This window comes from Macaca thibetana, chromosome 14 (genome assembly GCF_024542745.1).
Source record: "Macaca thibetana thibetana isolate TM-01 chromosome 14, ASM2454274v1, whole genome shotgun sequence".
Classification (NCBI taxonomy): Eukaryota; Metazoa; Chordata; class Mammalia; order Primates; family Cercopithecidae; genus Macaca; species Macaca thibetana.
In genome coordinates, this window is record NC_065591.1 from 1,879,825 (window position 1) to 1,893,848 (window position 14,024).

A 14,024-nucleotide genomic window follows, 5' to 3' on the forward strand; every position below is an offset into this window, starting at 1 on the left:
GGGACACCTCATTGTCCCCCAAATATCTCCTCTCATCTCCCCAACCTTCAGCAATGCACCCTGAGGTGAATCAGACACTTAGCCCAACATGGCTCACATGAGCGTCCTATCCCTCACGACCCCCGTGAACCCTGCGGCGCCTGGCTTGCGTGACCCGGGATGTTTCCGCGGGCGAACCCCAGCCGGGGCGGGCTGGGGCTGTGATGTGTGAGCCTGCACTGCCGCCGCGCGGCCACTTCTGATTCCACAACTACAACCAATTCTGCACCATCCAGGCGGTGAGACCGAAGGGGAAGCCTCTAGAAATTACCCATGTGCTATGCAAGAGCCCCCGGGCTCTTATGCCTGCCAGAGACCCTGTGGGAGGGGTCTCACGCTGAGGCCGAGATCCCCATCATCCAAAGAATGGGGACACTTCACTGTCCCCCAAGTATCTCCTCCAATCTCCCCAACCTTCAACAGTGTACCCTGGGGTGACTCAGGCACGTAGCCCGATGTGGCTCCCATGAGTGTCGTATCTCTGACGACCCTCGGGAACCAATGAGGCACCTGGCCTGAGTGACCTGGGATGTTTCTGTGGGCGAACCCCAGCCAGGCGTGCTCGGGCTGTGATGTATGAGCCTGCACTGCCGCCGCGCGGCCACTTCTGATTCCACACCTACAGCCAATTCTGCGCCATCAGGGCGGTCAGACGGGCCGCCCTTGGTGAGGTCGGTGAGATGGGCTGCCCTTGGTGAGGTCGGCATCTAAGACTGAACGGGAAGCCTCCAGAAATACTTGTGCGCTATGCTTGGCAGGCTCCCACAATCCCTGTTTCTGCTGGAGGCCCTGTGGGGAGGGTTTCCATCTGGACCTTGGGCTCAGGTTCTTTGGGGTCCAAGTCATGACCACTCCAGAACATAGAGATTTCTCTTTGCCTCTAAGTATCCACTGTCCTACGTGCTATGGGAGCTGTCATCAGTGGTGTCCCTGGGATTAGGATCCCAGCCATGCAGGAGCTCCTAGACAGCCCCAGGGTTCTCCCATTGGGGAATGCCGCTCTACTACACATTAGTCACAGCGCATTAATGCTTGGTTCTCCTGGTGAAACCGCTTTTGCAAAAGTTATCACAGAAAATCGGCCAGCGGTGGTGGCTCACGCCTGTAATCCCAGCAGTTTGGGAGGCCAAGGCGGGTGGATCACCTGAGGTCAGGAATTCGAGACCAACCTGGCCAACATGGCAAAACCCAGTCTCTACTAAAACTACAAAAATTAGCCAGGCATGGTGGTGGGCACCTGTAATCCCAGCTACTTGGGAAGCTGAGGCAGGAGAATCGCTTGAACTCGGGAGGTGGAGGTTGCAGTGAGCCAAGATCAAGCCATTGGTCTCCAGCCTGGATGACAAGAGCAAAACTCCATCTCAAAAAAAAAAAAAAAAAAAAAAAAAATTATAACAGAAAATTGTGACAGTGAAAGAGACCTGGCGTAACTAACTCTATCTTGCCTCCTTGTTCATTTTGGGGTGCAGGCTGGACTAACTTTGGGAAGAACTTAGTTTGTAGTTTAACTTTGAAACAAAGACAATAACAGCCCTTTCCCAGGACAAACCCTCTTCCTGCCTGGGTTCTAGACTTTCAGGACTAACAAATTAGCCACAGATTAGAAATTATGGTTTAGGAGTCATGGAGTCACATATCTGGAGGCTGCAAGATTCTTAACCTCCTCAAATTGCTCCTAGGATCACATCATTGTTATAGAACTTAAGATCAGTGCTCGAGATATTTTGCAGACCCTGTACTGGATGGCTCAGCTGGCACCACCCAGATTGATAAACTGGCTCATCCAGTCTTGTGGCCCCCATCCAGGAACTGACGCAGCACAAAAAGACGGCTTTGACTCCCTATGATTTCTTCTCTGACCCAACCAATCAGCACTCCTGATTGACTGGCCCCCTACCCACCAAATGTTCCTGAAAAACTTTGATCTCCACATTTTCTGGGAGACTGATTTGAGTAATAATAAAACTCTAGTCTCCTGCACAGCCGATTATGTGTGAATTAAACTTTATTGCAATTCCCCTGTCGTGATAGCAGCTCTGTCCAGATAGGCGGCAGGGAGAACCTGTTGGGCAGTTATACGGGTTCAGACACCACTCTCCTGGGGGTGACGGACATCTCTTCTGTTCACTGATTCCCGGAGGAAGATTTTGCCTGGCAGCAGGCAGACACTTGGGGCTATTTGCTTTCTAATGGGGCATTTGCATGTGTATAGGACAGACCAGGAGCTGCGAGGTTCTGCTTCCAGGCTCACCTGCTAAGAGTGGTCTTGCCAGTGAAGCAACTGCGGGGCACAGCAGCACAGGGGACCTAGTTCTGAGGATGACTGGGGTCGTATCTGGTCTGTGCTGGCCACGGCAATGGTGAGTGCCTGGGTGCTATGATCTACACACAGGGTGACACCAACATGAAAGTGGCCAGAGCCCCAACCAAGTTGCCCAGAGCACTTGGGTGGGGATGTGGGCACAGCACTGTCACCTGGAGGCAGATGTGGGCACAGTGATGTCACTTGGACAGGGATGTGGGTATAGTGTATCACGTGGATGGAATGCGGGCATGGTGGTATCACATGGACAGGTATGTAACCACATTGATGTCACCAAGACAGGACGTGGGCACAGTGCTGTCGTCCGGATGAAGATGTGGGCACGGTGCTGTCATCTAGATACAGACATGAGCACAGTGTGTCACCTGGATAGGGACATGGCACAGCGTTGTCACCCAGATAGGGACATGGATACATCGTGTCACCCGGGTGGGACATGGGTAGAGTGCATCACCTGGGTGGGACATGAGTACAGCCTGTCACCTGGACAGGGACGTGGGTACAGCGTGTGACCTGGGTGGGATGTGGGTACAGCCTGTCACCTGGATAGGGACGTGGGTACAGCATGTCACCTGGGTGGGACATGGGTACAGCGTGTCACCTGGGTGGGACACGGGTACAGCCTGTAACCTAGACAGGGACGTGGGCACAGCATGTCACCTGGGTGGGACGTGGGTACAGCCTGTCACCTGGGTGGGACATGGGTACAGCCTGTCACCTGGATAGGGATGTGGGTACAGCATGTCACCTGGGTGGGACGTGGGTACAGCGTGTCACCTGGGTGGGATGTGGGCACAGCCTGTCACCTGGGTGGGACATGGGTACAGCCTGTCACCTGGATAGGGATGTGGGTACAGCATGTCACCTGGGTGGGACATGGGTACAGCGTGTCACCTGGGTGGGACGTGGGTACAGCCTGTCACCTGGATAGGGATGTGGGTACAGCATGTCACCTGGGTGGGACGTGGGTACAGCGTGTCACCTGGGTGGGATGTGGGTACAGCCTGTCACCTGGATAGGGATGTGGGTACAGCATGTCACCTGGGTGGGACGTGGGTACAGCCTGTCACCTAGACAGGGATGTGGGCACAGCGTGTCACCTGGGTGGGACGTGGGTACAGCCTGTCACCTAGACAGGGACGTGGGCACAGCATGTCACCTGGGTGGGACATGGGTACAGCGTGTCACCTGGGTGGGACGTGGGCACAGCCTGTCACCTAGACAGGGACGTGGGTACAGCCTGTCACCTGGATAGGGATGTGGGTACAGCATGTCACCTGGGTGGGACGTGGGTACAGCATGTCACCTGGGTGGGACGTGGGCACAGCCTGTCACCTAGACAGGGACGTGGGCACAGTGTGTCACCTGGGTGGGACATGGGTACAGCCTGTCACCTAGACAGGGACGTGGGCACAGCGTGTCACCTCGACAGGATGTGGGTACAGCGTGTCACTTGGGTGGGACATGGCACAGCGTGTCATTAGATAGAGGGGCTTTCTCTTCTCTCTCCCCTGTGGCTGGGACCTACCCAGATGTAAGTAATGGGATAGCCCACGTGGGCTTTGAACCAGTTCCCTGAGGCTGCCATAAGGAAGTCCCAGAAGCTGGGCTGATTGGAACATCCACATGGAATGTGTCTCTCCCTGTTTCGACGCTAGAAGGCCAGAGTCAGGGGTGGTCGAGGCTGGCTCCTTCTTGGAGCTCTAAGGGAGGCTCCCAGTGTTCCCTGGCTCCCAGATCTGTCAACCCCGCCGTGCCCATCTTCCGGGACGCTCCCACCCTGCGCCTTCACGCAGCACTGCTCTCTCGTGCCGCTCTTCTACCATCAAACACCATGATGTTTGATTCAGGGCCTGCCCTACTGCAGTCTGACCTGACCGACTGTGTCTATAATGACCCTATTTCCAAATGAGTTTGTGCTCTGAGACGCTGGCGGTCAGGGCTTCAACTTGTCTTCTCTGGAGAGGCACCAAACAGACTCCATGAGGAACTGAGGCGGCCGGAGCAGTGAGATGGAAGGAGGCTGGGCCCTGACCCTGGGAGCTGGCGACCTTCACTCTCATGACTGGCAGAGAAAAGCCAGCTGCGGGCCCATTCAGGACCATCCTGGGGTTTCCTGGCTGTGGCAGCTATACCTCCCTCTCACCTGTGCCCACCACTCCAGAACCAGTGTGTGGGCTCACGCTGGTGGCGGAGTCCTGACCGTGGGGTAGCCAAGGGGGAAGCACCAAGATGGGGTCCCGAGAGGAGACACAGGACCGTTCTCCTGATGTGAGCAGGGGTGAGCACAGTCCCACAGGACTGTGTCCTTATAGGAAGAGGAGAGGAGGACACAGACACACACGGAGGGATGACCCCGCGAGGACACGCAGAGAAGGCAGCGTCTATAAGCCAAGGAGAGAGGCCTCGGAGGACCCAGCCCTGCAGCAGCCCTGATCTTGGACTCCAACCTCCAGGACTGGGAGAGGATGTATCTCCCTGAGTTAAGCCTCCCGGTCCGTGGCGCTTTGTAGAGGCAGCCCTGGCAGACTTATCCGGCTGCAGCATGACCAGTGGGTGGAAACGGCCACCATGTTTGCATCTGCCGGGGGTGCTGGCTAGGTGCTGCTACTGCACACGCCTGGTGTCACCGTCCCGGGTTCAGCCTGCTGGCCCCGGGCCCCAAGCCTGCAGCTCCTCTGAGTCCTGGGCCACGGGTGTCTGCGGCCCCCTGGTGCGTGGTGCTTGCTCCTCCAGATGTCCCTTGTGTTTTTGGACTGGAGGGGTTTGATTCCTGGGGCTGCAGTGAAAAAGTGATCACAGACTGGGTGGTTTTAACCATAGGAATGACTCTCACAGCTCTGGAGCCCCGAGGTTCACCACCCAGGGGAGGGCAGGGCTGCCCTGTTTCGCAAGGCCCTAGGGTGGCCCCTGCTTGCCTCTTCTGGCTTCTGGGGGCTCCAGGCGTCCTGCGGCGTGTGGCTGCATTGCTCCAATCTCTGCCTCTGCCTTCACGTGGCCTCCTCCACTGTGCGTCTGTGTCTGTGTGCAAATTTCCCTCTTGTTATAAGGACAACACTCATTGAATTGATGCCTCCCCCACCTCAATTCAGCGCGACTTTGTCTTTATTTTAGTGGCAGCCACAAAAGCCCTTGTCCACAGAAGGCCCCACTCACAGGTCCTGGGTGGACATGAATTTCCGGGGAGCTCAACGCAGCACAAAGCGGTAAGACACAGATGTGGGCTCCGGACTGTCCACATGGGTTCACGTGTGACCTCGCCATGTCCAGGTGGCCCTTGTCCCCTCCCACTTCCTGCCCATCTTCTTTCCTGACCGCCTGTCCTGCTGGCTTCAGGCCCAGCCCCAGAGCCGGGCAGTAGCGTCTCACAGACAACCTGGAGCTCCATCTCGGCAGAAGGTCCCATCCCTTCCAGCAAAGCCCCTGCCCTTCGTCCGTGAGGAGGCTCTGCTTGTCTGATTCCATCCTGACAGAGCCACTTCTTCTCAGGGATCACAAAATGGAGCAACATCAGGTGTTCAACCCAAGAAGGAATGGAGCGAAATGTGGCGAGGCTGACGGTTTGACACGTGACTGTCGATTTCCGTTCCCCCGAGGTCGGTGCACTGACCCAGCCACAGCCTCCCCTGCAGCACCCGTGCACGCTGCTTACAGGGACGCCATACAGTCTCGTCCCCGCTCCGTGCTCCTTTTGCAAGGAAGCTTCACCCCTGCTCATGCCAGGAGGATGGATCTATTTCCCCTCCCCTGAAATCTGGGTGCTTTTTGACCAATAAAATGCAGTGGGGTGTTGCTCTGGGACTTCAAAGCTGACCGTTAAAAAGTCTTAGGGGTGCTTTTTGCGCATGAAAAGCCATGTACGACTCTCACTGTCAGGAGACTGCCATGCTGTGAGGAAGCCCAAGCTAGCCGTGTGGAAAGAGTTCCCAGAAAGGGCACCAGAGTGCCAGATTCGGAAGGCAAGGCTACTTGGACTGACCAACTGAGCCCAGCTTCCGGCAGACAGCAGCCGCATGGCGGAGCCTGGCCAGTCACCCACGGGCAGAAGATGTACCCAGCTAAGAGAAGCCTAAGACCCTCCACTTCTCTGAGCCTCACTCTTCTGCACCAGGGAGTTCCCCTGGGAATCAGCCACGAAATAGCAGGGAAGCCGGCGTTCACGCAACTCCTCACCTGCCGGCTGAGGGAAAGGAGACAGAGTGGGCCTCACCTCCAGGGGAGGTAGAAGGGAGACCGTCCTGCAAGCCTTCCCCTGGGGAAATCCAGGTGTGGCGTGTTAGTGAGGCCGGTCCTGGCTGTCACCCACATTGAGGACGTTGTGCATGATGTGGGCTGGGCCTGCTGTGGGGTTTTCCATCTGGCCTGAGCTCCCGGTGTGGTGTGCAGCCTGGCGAGCTCTTAGCTGCTCAGAGTTCAGAGTTAGAAAGGGGCAGAATGAGGCAGCCTGCCGTGGTGGACCCCAAAATACACACATGGGAGGCTCTGGAGGCCCCTGCAGGGCAGCTCTGGCTCATCCTGTGCCCGCTGACACCCGGCCTGTGCCTGCCTGTGCCCCTGGACCTCTGGGTGTGTCTGAGGGCCTAGGCCTGTCTTTGGAGGCCTGGAGTTTTAATGGGGCCTGTCCTGGCTGTCACCCACATTGAGGATGTCATGCATGGTGTTGGTGACTTGCCATCTTGGCAGCACGCAGCTGGCTCCCGGCCTCTCTGCTGTCGACCTCGCTGCCCTCTCCCCAGCCTCTGCTGACCCCACAACACTCCTCCCCACCCGGTGCCTGCCAGCCTCCCCAACATCTCGGCCTGGTGCCCCAGCTATTCCTTTTGGGGTGAGGACTGTCACCATCGGCCACGAGCCCTGCATTCTCACTCAGGGACCCCGTTGGTTTGTGGGGTGTCAGTTGGTGCTTCCAACCTGGGAACACAGGGTCCTTGGGCCTCTGCCCCTTCCAGCCTTGTTTTCTGCCTGCTGGTCTTCTCCAGGGTCTGTCTCTCCCCCTCTCCCGTTCTCCATGCTAACAGTTCTTAGAGACTTTCTTCAGAGGACTTCTCCTCCTCCTGACTCTGAAGTCCTCGTGTCTCCCCACTTTCCTGCCCCTGCTTCCTTAGGCTCACGCTGACACCAGCAAGGTGGCCCCAGGACACCCTCTCCAGGGCTCCCTTCTCGTCTCTCCCAAAACACTCACAGTCCCCCAAAGCCAGACCCTCCCCCGTCAAAGACAAGCCATGCCGTCTTCAAGTCCTCTGCCTCCCACTCGTGGACAGGCCCCAGCCAGGCTGCTCCAGGCCATCTTCTTCCCCGGGACCCCCATCCTCCACCCACAGGAGCTGCCACTGTCCTGAATCTCAGCACGCCAACGCCAGTGGAATCTGAGTCAGGAAGGCTGGAGAAGTCCCTCGGTGGGAAAGGTGACTGGCCCTCCTTTTCCTCGCCAGGATCCTCAGGGTGGTGAGTAGAGGGGTGTGGACAGAGGGGACAAATGGCCTAGACTTTGTCTGGGGTTGACAGCTCCCAGAGAACAGGCACCACGTGGGAGGGGTGTACACATCGGAGTGGTTTCGTGAAGGCCAGTGCGGGGGCCTGGGCAGGACATGCCCCACGGAGAAGAGCCCCTTGCTCCCTGCTTGGTGAGGAAGGGCTATCTGACCAGGTGGGGTTTTAAGGCCCTGGCCGTGGGTCTGGTTTATAGAGGGAGCTTAAGGTATATTTGTTGGATGAATAAAAGCCTCAGTGGATGAGCAAGTGGACTAACTAAGGCTTAGAGAAAGGACGACGTGGCCTGGGCCTCTCAAGGCACAGAGGACGCCTTCCTGGTCCAGATTCAAGAGGGAGCGAGGGCCTCCTTCCTCCCTCCACGCCAATCGTTCCTGGCCCCTTCCAGAATCATCTGGAAGCTAATCCTTTAGAAAACAAATATTTCAGACATCTCAACAACACAGGCCTTCCAAGTGGGAGCCTGAGCAGATGGGCTGGGGCCTGGAAACTCTCCCACACCCCCAGACGCTGGAGCCCACCAAACCGCCCCGGCGATGTCCGCGGGGGACTCAGACCTCGGCCAGGAAAGTGTCAGAGCCGCCGGCCACCTGCCTGGGCCCCCGCTCCTGGGTCCTGTCCATTCCCCTTGGCAGCTTGAGCCATGGACAGGACATTCCTGAAGGCTGAGGCTGCACATTGGGGGGTTTGGGGCTGGAAAGGCCGGGGCAAGGTCCACAGTCACCCGCGGCTGGGCCGTGCGGCTGCCTTTCCTGCCTCCCTCCCTCCCCAGGCACACCTTCCTGCATGGGGCTGGCCGGGAAATGGGGCATTTGTCTCTGTGGCCCTTCCTGCTGTCTGTGCCGGGGTGCCCATCTGCTCTTTACCACTGGCTCCCTTTCTGCCCAGTGTCCACTGCACACGGCCCAGGCTCCCTTTCTGCCCAGTGTCCACTGCACACGGCCCAGGCTGGCCACCGAGGCTGCCCTCGGAGTCCCAGGGACTGCGTCAACATGGCCCCCTGTGGTGGGGCTGCCTCCTGCTCACCAGGCTCTGGGGATCAGCTGCACTTGGCACCTGACTGCGCCCAGTGGAGCCCTTTCTCCCACCCAGCCCAGAAGCTCCCTGAGCACAGAGGCTCTGTCTTCTCTGGACCTCTTCTGTCCCCAGCAGCAGAGCTGGGCCCTGTCCCAGAACTCAGAGCCCATAGGGGCACACGGCGATGAGCAGAGAGCATTCATGAGCCCCAAGTCGGGCCAGCCCCACCTGGAAGGGCCATCATCACGGAGACAGGAGCAGGGCTGGCAGAGAGACGAGGACAAGGGCTTGGAGGTGGGAGGTGGGTGCTGCCGCCGGGCCAGTGAGGGCCAGCGAGGACCGCTGTCTGTGCACACGTCCTCCGGCCCTGTGCACAGAGCCCAGCCCACTCACTGGGAGCAGAAGTGATAGCATTGTTCTCAGGTCTGGTCCGTAACAGTCTCCAGAAGGATCCTCTACGTTCTCTTCCCTCTACCCCCAGCAGCTTCAGGAGTGCAGAGCCACAAGGCTGCGGGAGCCTGGGTCCCCAGTCGCCTGGAGGAGACCCTACCCACACCGTTCTTGGACCACCCTCCCAGAACGGTGACTGTGCAGAGATGCACGCATGTCGACTGCGCCCCACCATCTTGGGGCAAGTATGGTGAGGGAGGACCACACGGGGGGCAGGAGGGAAGGGGGGCAGCTCTCCACACAGGAGTGCCCGTCCTGTCCTGACACACACACTGCCTTGGGGACAAATCAGTTCCTCGTTCCCAACCCTAGTGTCTTTGTCCATAAATAGGGGTAGGGGCAGAGCCACATCTAAGTGCTTTCCAATCTGCGTGCTGCAGGCACCCACAGTGTGCATTGGGGCATCTTCAGATTAAGCACACAGAGGACAGATTAAACTCAGGGAGACTTCCCCTCCGTGCAGATGGGGTGTGGTGGGTGCAGACTGGCAGAGGGAGGTTGGCTGTGGGGAGGACCCTGAGGGCGGAAGGTCCCAGCCTTTGTGGCCCTGCTGGTCTGGGGAGGAACTCGTTCACAGCTTGTTCACAGGCAGAGGCCACGTCCCCACCTTGGACCAGGGACCTTGACCCGGGCAGGCCGGCAGGACCCTCCCCCTGAGGGGATGCGAGAGGGGGTGAAGGAAGGGGTTGAGGCGGCCCTGGGGAGGGGGCTCACGGTGTGTGGAGCCAGCAGTCTCCGTCTTGACGAACGTGCAGGCCCTGTCCTTTCCCTCACCCCTCAGGGTACATATTTCCAGAAAGAAATCACTTCCAATTCCAAGGGCTCCATGGAGGCGGATTTTTCCATCTGGGCTTTTCTGATGAGCTTTCTTGGAGGAAACTCCTGCGTTAACTCACTTCCCTCCTCTGTGCCTCATGCGGGGACAATTAGGGGAGGCAGGGAGACGAAGTCGGAGCCGGCCGCTGGGAGCCCGTCCATCCGCGTGCGCTCGGAAACCTGGAGGCAGCTCCCCAGTTCCTGTCTCTTCCCCAGGCGGGTCCCCACCTGGCCTGTGGCGTGACTGTGAGTCAGGGGTCTGGATCCCCCAAGGCCCACAGGATCCGGGTGGATGGGCCACGTCTCTGCACGTGCAGCCTCTCCTGGGTCCCCTCTCACATCCGGCTCTGGCCGGGCCGTTTCCCACGCCGTGGCTTCCAACTGCTCAGCCCGACCGCATCTGCACTGTCCCTGGCCGAGGGAAGGCCGCCTCTGCCTTCCCAGCCAGGACCCTGGGCCCCCTGTGCATTTCTGGACCTCGCTCTTGGGGGCCACCCCTCGCCCTCACCCACATCCTCCCTCCGAGTCCTCGTGGCCCAGTACACTTGGGCTCTGGGCTGCTGTTTCCAGGACCCGTGGGACAGGTGACCTGGCTGCCCAAAGCCACGCTCCCCAGGCCCTTCTCCCCTCCTGCCCTTCTTCCCAGCAGCCTGCAGACGTCTGTGTTCCCTTCACCTGTGCCCGCCTGGCCTTCTCCTGGCCCCCATGTTCTGGGAACACAGACAGCTAAGGCCTGCATCGTGTCTCTGCCCAGTCTAGGCACCGAAGTCCTGACCCTCACAACTTCAGAATCAGTCTGTCTGGAGGTAGGTCTTTAAGGAGGTACCAAGTTAAGATGGAATCGTTAGGATGACCCTGAGCCCATCCGACTGTTGTTTTTGTAAGCGGAGATCAGAACACAGACGCTGACAGGGCAACAGCCACGTGAGGACACAGGGAGATGGCGGCATCTGCAAGCCCAGGAAAGAGGCCTCAGGAGGAACTGGCCCACGGCACCTTGACCTCAGACTCTCTCTCATGCTGTGGTACTTTGTGACAGCAGCCCAAGAAGGCTGAAATCGTCACCTCCCGCTCCGTTTCCCACCACCTCTGGCCTGCCTGCCCTGTTTCCTCCGGCCTCCCACCCCTCCTGGTCAGCCAGTTGAAAATGCCCGTCTTCCCAGGACTGGCCTCTCCGTGGGCACCCCTGACTTCCAAAGGGGGTCTCACTGAACCTCGCTTTGGGGGTAATTAAGATTGCCCCTCGGCCTCTCAGACCCCTCCCTGCTCTTGGGTGCAGGATGCCCTGAGGACCCTTCACCAGGTCGCCTGCTGTGGCTCTAGCTGGGCGTGAGCAGGTGCTGTCTCCAGAGCCTGAGGTCCTCAGAGGGGCCAGGCCCTCTGCCGTGGGAACAAAGACCCTAAGGCCCGGGAGGGGAACGGCACACAGAGGACAGGCTGGGGAGCGAGAGCAGCTGGGCATGAGCCCTGCCCGCTTTGTCCCCTGGGGAGCCTGGCCTGGGGAGCATTAGCTCGGCCAGAGTCTCCCTGATGGGACTGGAAGCCCAGCCCTGCCTGGGAAGGCGACTGTGGTCCACTGACTCCAGCTGTGCAGCTCCGCAGAAGGCGCCCCAGCATCCGCCCTGCCCAACACAGGCGCGGCTCTGGGGTCCCGCGTGGGCAGGGGATCTGGCATAGACCCATCCTCTCAAGGGCCTCTGGCGTGGTGGGTGGCGGGCTGGGGAGAGGGCTGCTGCCCTCTTTCTGGTCCTCCCAGCCCTACCAGGGTGGCCTGGAAGGCGGGCAGTGCCCCCTGGCCTGAGGGCCCATGGGAGCCGGCCCTCTTTAGAAGGGCCCCCTCCATCCCCACCCGTCAGCATCCACGGCCCTAGTACCAGGGAAGGAGGCCCAGGCCATGGAACTCCTGGACCAACCAACCCAGCCAGTTCTGGAGCCACCCGGAGCACCCAAAGAGTACGTCCCTCTGTTCCCAGGAGCCCCACTTCAGGGCCGTTCGCTGGGCTGACTCCCTGGCCTGCAAGCCCCCAGGTTGCTCACTCAGCCCAAACCCCCACCCATGCCACTGACCGCCCCTGCTCTCCGTTACCCAAAGCCCTCAGCTCACTATGCTCTCTGGGACACGGGGCCTCCTCCCCACAAGGAGAGCTGGGTCCCAAGGGCGACCCTGGCCTCTCCATCCTGCCCCCCTGGCCACCCACCCCCTCGCCCTGTTTCTCTGTCCTGCAGGACTTCCTCTGGCTTTATTGTTTTAAGTTGGTGGTTGGGCCAACAGCCAGCTTCAATTACACTGCTCGCCTCCTCCTCCTCCTCCTCCTCCTCTGGCCCCTCCTCCACCTCTTCCAGCCCTTTTCTGCCCTAGGCCCAGGGGTGGGCCTTGGGCTAGAACTGACTGTGGTGCCCAGGCAAAACGGCCCTAGGAAAATGATAACAGAAAATAATAAAGATTATTTATCTCTCTCTCTGTCTCCTTCTCCTCCCCCACCTTCCCCTCCCATCATAAAACAAGGAATTTATTTTTCGCGTCGCGCTCTGGGTCGCAGGCAACCACTCCGGTTTTCCCGCTGTGCTGAGCAGGCTGGCGGAGTTCTTGGGTTTATTTTGGGGGTGGGAGGTGGGGAGTTGGGGGGGCAGTGCAGCGTGTTTGTTTTCCGATGCCTTTGCAGAAAAAGGGGAGGGGAGAGAGGGCCTGCGTGGAGGCTGCAGCTTGGGGAAGCCACATTGGGGCCCTCTCCCTCTCCCTCTCTGCAGAGAGCCAGGAAGAAGGATCAGAGGAGAGAGAGGGGCCGGGGATGGGGCCAGGGACAGAGCTGCTTCCCCTTCGGTTCCCTTTTCCCTTTTGGGGCTGAGGTTAAACAGAGGGCAGCCGGGGCCCGCGACCTTTGCCCTCTGACATCTTTGAACTCAAAAGTCTTTGATGTTTTAACATGCCTCCCCAAACCGCAGCCAGGGCACCCTCTCCCAAAGCACCAGCGGCTGCCGAGGGGTGGGTCTGGGCAATGCCCCTCCCGCCAGGCTGGGGCCTCTGGGCTCAGGTGGGAGTGAGGCCCCCTAGAACTGCCCTTCATCCAGCAAGGGGCCATCTCCCACAGCGGAAGCCCCCTCTTCCCCCTTTCCCTCCCTGCTGCTGGCTGTCCCTGGGGCCCACACCTTGGTCCCTGAGCCCTGTCTGTGAGCCCCGCCCGTGCGGTCTTCTGGGGCTGCCTCCTCTCTGGACCTTCAGGTGGGGAGAGGCCTGAGCCGGGAGGGCACGCCTGCCTTTCTCTCCTGCAGCTCCACAGGAGCCGCTTCTGCCCATCCCAGAGCCAGCCCTCAGGGCAGGCCTGCTGCCACCCGTGCACTGGGTGTGCCGGATGCCCGTGGGCCGCTGGCTCCCCTCTGTGCTAATGCCACTCTCCAAAGCCATGGCTTCCTCTCGAGCCTTGGGTGTCCAGCAGACTCACCAGCCAGAGGCCTCCTTGGCCCCACACAGAAGGAGGACGGAGGGCCTGTGCCGGCTCCTCTCTGTTGCCCGTGCTGGCCGACCCCCCACTGTAGGATGCGGGGACAGATCCGGCTCAGCCGTCCACAGGTTCTGGCGGTGGCGGGGGTCTCTCAAGGGGCCTGGGTGACAATGGAGACCCCATCTCCCTCTGCTTCTGTGTCTCTGCCTTGGCCCTGGACCTTGCAGGGATCCCCATCTGCTCACTCAACCTCATCCCAGAAGCAGAGCCGGGCCAGTGCCCACGGGGGCCCCCCGCAGTTACACAGACTGCGTGGACCTCCAGGGCAGGTCCCCATGAGATGAGCACTGTTTCCATGCTGGCTGTCAGCGCTGTGGGAGGAGGGGTCCTGGAGAAGTCAGGGGACCGAACCTGCGCTCAGACCCTCGTCCCCTACTCCACCCGCCCTG

The 14,024-nt window shown here is 59.7% G+C and overlaps 1 protein-coding gene across 1 annotated transcript in view; it reads right to left on the reverse strand.

Annotated features, from left to right (window-relative positions):
* Nucleotides 1-13,661, reverse strand: part of CTSD (cathepsin D) — a 261,837-nt gene extending 248,176 nt beyond the window's left edge. The window contains exon 1 of the mRNA XM_050757899.1: nucleotides 13,658-13,661. The gene's annotated coding sequence lies outside the window, so the exon portion shown is untranslated. The remainder of the gene's footprint in view (nucleotides 1-13,657) is intronic.
* Between the last annotated feature and the right edge of the window lie 363 nt (nucleotides 13,662-14,024).